This window comes from Parus major, chromosome 3 (genome assembly GCF_001522545.3).
Source record: "Parus major isolate Abel chromosome 3, Parus_major1.1, whole genome shotgun sequence".
Classification (NCBI taxonomy): domain Eukaryota; kingdom Metazoa; phylum Chordata; class Aves; order Passeriformes; family Paridae; genus Parus; species Parus major.
Window position 1 is genome coordinate 60610161 of NC_031770.1, and position 6000 is coordinate 60616160.

A 6000-nucleotide genomic window follows, 5' to 3' on the forward strand; every position below is an offset into this window, starting at 1 on the left:
TTCATTCCCCAGTGAGAACAGTTCATCTCCATGCCTAGGTTGTGTTCTGCTACCTCATTTCCCTCATTTTGAGGGAAAATCCTCAGAGAGCAGCAAGGGATGGGACAATAAATTTTTTGTTATGAGAATGAAAAAAATAGTAAAAATATTCATTATTAAAAAAACCTATATTTTTCTCTTTGTCTATCTTTCCCTCAACATACTCTGCAGATGCAGTAACCTTGATCAGCTAAATCACTCAACTCCTTGATTTAATCCAAATACCTATTTCTACTGGGGGGTGTTGTCATCATTATTATTTTATAGTTAATGAGATGTGTAAAGGAAATTATAATCAATATATGTGAGATTAATTGATAGCTTTGACTGGTTCCCTAGTTAAGGATAAAGTCAGGCCCCAAGTAATTCTGAGGAGTTTCTAAGATGCTCTACTTTATGCAGTTACCTAAAATTAAGTTCCACATATTAAAAACTAATATGGCAAGATATGATCAAGCCATAATTCACAGTGATTTTCTGTAACTGGAAAAAGCCTTTTGTTTTTCAGCAGCTGCTGGAAATACTAGAGATTTTCTCTGCATGGATTTGCAATCTGGACATTAAAAATACAATCATTTGAGGCTTAAACTTGTCATAGCAGATCTTAGCACAAGACTGACTTCTCCAGTTTCTTTCTGCTTTAGTATCTCCTGTGGAGGAAAAAACATTCATTTGTGTTTTCTTAAATGTTACTGACTCAATTTCCATAAGAGAGAAAAAGTCATACTTAATCTAAGATCTGAAGTTCTGGCCTCCTAGTTTTTAACCCACATTTGCTTATATCTTCCTTGGTGTCATATGTAATAAAAATTAGTAGAGAAGGTTTGATTTACAGAGAGTGTGTCAGTAGCAGTAGTACTCTAAAGTAGTAATACACTGAATTCATAGTAATTACTTGGAAAGTAATTGGGAAAGATTTGTTTCTCAGAAATCAGAAAAGGCAAGAATGAATTACGGAGATGAGAGGTGGAGGTAATTTTGCACAACAATTACAACCACATTGATTTCTCACAGTGTTTTTTCTTGAGTAAAAGCTGGAGCTTTCCATCAGGCATCAACAAAGCAAAATCAAAGCTGGGACCTTTTGGGACGTTTAGAGAGCTATTGCATAGGCAGCAATCTGAAATTAAGGCACACCAAAGCATACAAAATTATTTTAGAAGTTCCCCACAGTCTTTGAATCTCTCATGAGTAAGGAGAATGGTAAGAAGCCTCACAGAGAAATCTCAGTGAGAAATGAGATGTGTTTTTCTTATCCTTTTGCATTCAGGTTGAAGGGAGTGATTTGAGCTGCTGATCTCTTTCATACCAGATATTGCACAACTTTAAAAGATGCTGAGAAAGCTAATAGAATGAGTATGACATTTATCCATAGCCAGAAGATAAGATCTAGCCAAAGAAATAAGTGTTCTATGTCTTGCTAAATTGAAATAACTTGATATTACGAAATGCAATAATTACACTTGCCAAGAAAGGAAGCAGATTCTCCCCACTCAGTAACTGGCCTGGTGAGCAAAGATCATCTCACAGGCAAGTGAGCAAATGCAGCTGAATACAGCAGCATCCTCTAGCCGGACTGCACTGGAGTCAGGCAGGGCAGAGACAGACAGAACACTGCTGATTCACTGGTTCTGCCTGCTGCACAGCTCAGAGTCATGAAGAGAAATAAGAAGAATAATATAGATTTTGTTTGTGTGTGGCAAGGAGCTGGATATGCCAGGTTACCTATCAGTTGAAATTTAGCAGATTCACAGTTCTTCTTTTGGAATATTCTGGTGAAATATTAATGTTCCAGGGGAAAAAAGTCATTGAATTTGAACCACGAGATTGCCTTAATTTAGCACTTCCCTGAAATATTAAATTTCTGTTTCCTATGTTCCCAGGGGATTCTTTCAAAAGGAAAAGATCTTGCTTCTGTAGATCTAATTATGATGTTTTTGCACTTGTGGAAATTGGCACTATCTCCAATGAATTTTTGTGTAATTTAGGGAATAAGTGCATTCTTTCCTTTAATACAACCAGAAAAATTCAATTAAATTTGTTTCCTGTTTAGAGCTGGCTCTGAATGGCCTGACAAAATCCCTTAACAGATATTCTCTTTTACAGCTACTGAAAAATTCCCATTATATTAGGATGGCCATTTTCTCCAAGCTCAGAGATATTTCTTTCAACCAAAAATATCCATGCCTGAAGCTCCAGTTGAGAGATAGAATAAGTGTCTGTTGACACATGTCACCAGTGCTTCAGAATCAAAACTAAAAGAGAGCAGGTGCTATAGTGCAGAAATATGCCTGGCAGTCGGAAAATAGAAAATTGCCAAAAACATGGCTGTCTAGATATGTGTTATAAAAAGAGATGAACTGCACATGAACTTCAGGAGTTGTTTACGAAAACAAGCAGAACCTCAGGGTATTACATGCCCTTCTCCTTAATCACCCCAGAATCTGATAGGTGAGTAGGAGACTTCTAAAGGCATCAGTATCAGGGACGTAGTTCCCATTGGCTTACATTTCTGTCTCTGATTTAATGCCAGGGGAAGTGATATTCAAACCCAACTTTTGCCATTACACATGCAGTTGCCTATGGGGAAAATTACGGTGGCTCTATTTAAAGTAAACATCTAAAGTATCTGCCAGCGATTTCCAATGTAACCTTGGAGCAGAGACATGACATAACACTTAGTTGGCTCTGTTTCTCCACTGAGTTAAATCCTATTGCAGAAACACACAACAGTAAGAGGAGACAGAGTTTGTATTCTCTTCTGCCCATTTCCCATATATATCCATTCCTGAGCTGTATATACAAGGTGTACATCATTCAGGAATCTAATGGTGAGGTTGGGTTGATTGCAGTGGCAGTATTGCTCTTCTTTCTTCTTGTCACTAGCTTTTGTGGCCATAGCAGAATGGGTGTGCCATAACCAAGCTGGTGCAGCACAGCCAAAGATGCTCTGAAGTGGTCTTGAGTACATTTTATTAACCATTGCCCTGCGCATCTGATCAGATTCAGCCCATACTGAAACTCACGCTGCTTTTTCTCCAGTCTACCACGATGAAGAAAAATTTATTAGAGGTCTTGTTTAAAATACCCTTGCACCATTTTTGCTGAGGTGCTAACTTTTAACACAAGCAGTGCTGGTACTAGGTATGGACAAAGTGTACTTTTCCTGTGGAAGCAATATGTTGGAGCCTACAGTAGTCTTCCTGCTTATTTATCTGTGCCAGATGCCAAGAAGCCACATTTATTGCTTTGTCTGCTGATGCTGGAGGAGGGACAGTGGGGGCAGTCTCTGTTGAGTAATTTCTTACCCTCAAAAGCAGAATTCTCTACTGCTAGACTTAAGGGTATATAGAACAATGATCCTATGTTTTTACAACTCACTTCATGTTTTCTTTGTCTCACCTTTTCCAAGTTAGGATGAATTTAATGTGTCCCTTTGACCTATGAAGTGGGTCCAGTGCTTGTCTCCTAATGAGCCCCTGAGTCTTACACATTTCTAATTCCTTGCACTGACAGAAATGTAGGCTTTTGTCCAAGTGGGAACACAAGGCTGGGATTTAGCCCATTGTTTTATTTATTTTTACTGTTTTTACTTCAAAGAGTCCACATAGCAAGGCAAGAGGCATGGAGTTAGCAATATTAAAGACACAAGAATAATAGCCTATGTTGATGGATAAGAGTAAAAAAAAAATGTCTGAAGAATCTGCCTTCATGTGCAGTAGTGCAGCTGTGCTGGCTTCAGCAGGGAGGCAGTGCTGTGGTGCCTGGCCTCCAGCTGTGGGCTGAGTTCTACTCCCAAGCACTCCAGCTTCACTCCCAGCCATGTCAGCTGGCACTTGAGACCTAACCTCACAAAAGAAAGTCATACTGTTTCTTTAGATTTAAATCCTCAGAGTTTAGAGTCTGGGGATTTTCTTCAGGAACATTCATTGTGTACTTGGGGCATATTTGGTCAATTTTTAGATCATCTTTACAATTTTCACAAATGGGAGCAGAATAAGCACCCAATGAATGTATTCACTGAGACTTACAGCTAGACCATATAAGGAGAAAAAATGTGTTTTCCCTGAAACCTGGTTTGGTATTTACTATAAAATGCACCCAGAGTTAAAAATCTTTATACTGGATTTTATAATGGATTTTACCAGATAAAAACTTAGTATTCTAACGAGGAGAGTGCTGACTAAGCAAAGGGTGTGTGAATCCTCATATCGTGCCCTTTTTCTCACTGATCCTCTTGTCATCAGCTGCTCTGCCCACAAAAATATGCTCCTGCTTAGGGCATTCCAAGACATCTGTCTGACAGCAGTGTTTGTCCAGTTTTACGTTGCCTGAATCAAGTATTTTGTGTCCCTTCTCCAGGCACACATGGGGCAAAACATTCCCCAAAAGCTGAATTTGCCGCCTGTCTCAGTTGCTATCTGCAGACACACCCCAGCACAAGTACCCAGCAGGGCGGTGCGTGTGACGCTTCCCCCGGGGGTCTCTCTCGGGGTGCCAGAAAACGAGAGCACTTTCACCCAACAGCAGAGTTACCGTGGTGGTCAGAGACAGAGTTACCGTGGTGGTCAGAGACAGAGTTACCGTGGTGGTCAGAGACAGAGTTACCGTGGTGGTCAGAGACAGAGTTATCTTGGTGGTCAGAGACCCGAGGAGCGAGCTGGGCTCCTCCTGCCTGCAGCTCAGCAGGGGGAGCAGCTGAATTTTGCTGCTCTGGCTTCAGGGTCTCCTGCTGGATTGCTTTTGTCACACTCCCTTCCCTCATCCCGTGCCAACACTTGCTATGGACACTCCCAGGGATTTATATCCAGCCCAAGGTGTTTTTGGACCTTCTTTACCAGCCTTGTGCCAAAGATGAGTTTCCCTGTTCAAGGGATATTCTTCATCCAATTTCAAGTGCCTTGCTTTGCTGAGATACAAAGTGAATTAACAGACTGTAGAATCTGTTCCAGAAACATTATAAAGTATCAGGAATATTTGGTTATATTCCAAAGAAACCGTTACTGCCATTCCCAGAATGCAAGACAGTGGGATTACACAGTGCCCAATAATTCTGCATTTCGTAAGGGAGAGCGTATTTAGAATACAGAAAAAGATTTTAGCGAGGAGTGGTTTGCTTTTACCTCTTTAAGATAGCTGTTAACCAACAAAACCACTGCTTCAAACAAAACTACTTTTACAAAGCAATTAAGGAGGATCAAGTTTTAAAGCTCAAAATGATCATATTAAAAAATATAACCCTGAAAACTGGGTCTGGAAGATAGCAAAAAATCTTCCTTTACAGCGTGGACAATTATAAAAGAAAACTAAAATTGCCTATTGTCATAGCTTTGATATTAACACTAGCTGCTTTGGCAAGCTTTAAAGACTGGACTGCACTATAAAACCTAAAAATGTCCTGGACTTGGAGTTGTTTACACAAAATATGAGGAGATATAAAGTTACAAAGCTGGGGGTTGGAAGAGATGGCTTTAAAACCATCCTCCGTGCACTGACGTCACGTGGAAGCCAGCTGCGGGGATGATGCTGAACGGAACTCTTTTCCAGTTTGCAAAAGTTGAGGATTTATTCAAAGAGAGTTGCAAATGCTGCCCCAGTTGAAAGGTCATGTGTTGCTTAGCTTTCTGACTTCTTTTAAAGATCAGGATTCACAGAACAGGATCCCTGATAGCTGTGCCTTTCATTGCTTTCTCTGCTGCCTGGAAATGGACTGAAAAACTCCTAAAGGATTTCTTATTCCATGAAAGGTATGGTTGCAGTTTGTTTTAAATCACTGTGTTTGAACAGTTAAGATTAAAAAAGAAGGCAAATTTCTGATGTGGCAAACAGTTATTTAAACATCCCTTTTAATGTTATTTATATACTGTGAAGTTCATATATGTTATATGTAGTCTTTGTTTTAAAAGCTCAGTTTTTTCAGTGCAGATATATATTAACAGAACAGGGATGACAGATAGTATT

At 39.7% G+C, this 6000-nt stretch overlaps 1 protein-coding gene across 1 annotated transcript in view; it reads left to right on the top strand.

Annotated features, from left to right (window-relative positions):
• Window positions 1-5781, top strand: part of SOGA3 (SOGA family member 3) — a gene marked incomplete at its 5' end in the record, with an annotated part of 37210 nt that extends 31429 nt beyond the window's left edge. The window contains one exon of the mRNA XM_015622592.2: window positions 5680-5781. The remainder of the gene's footprint in view (window positions 1-5679) is intronic.
• Between the last annotated feature and the right edge of the window lie 219 nt (window positions 5782-6000).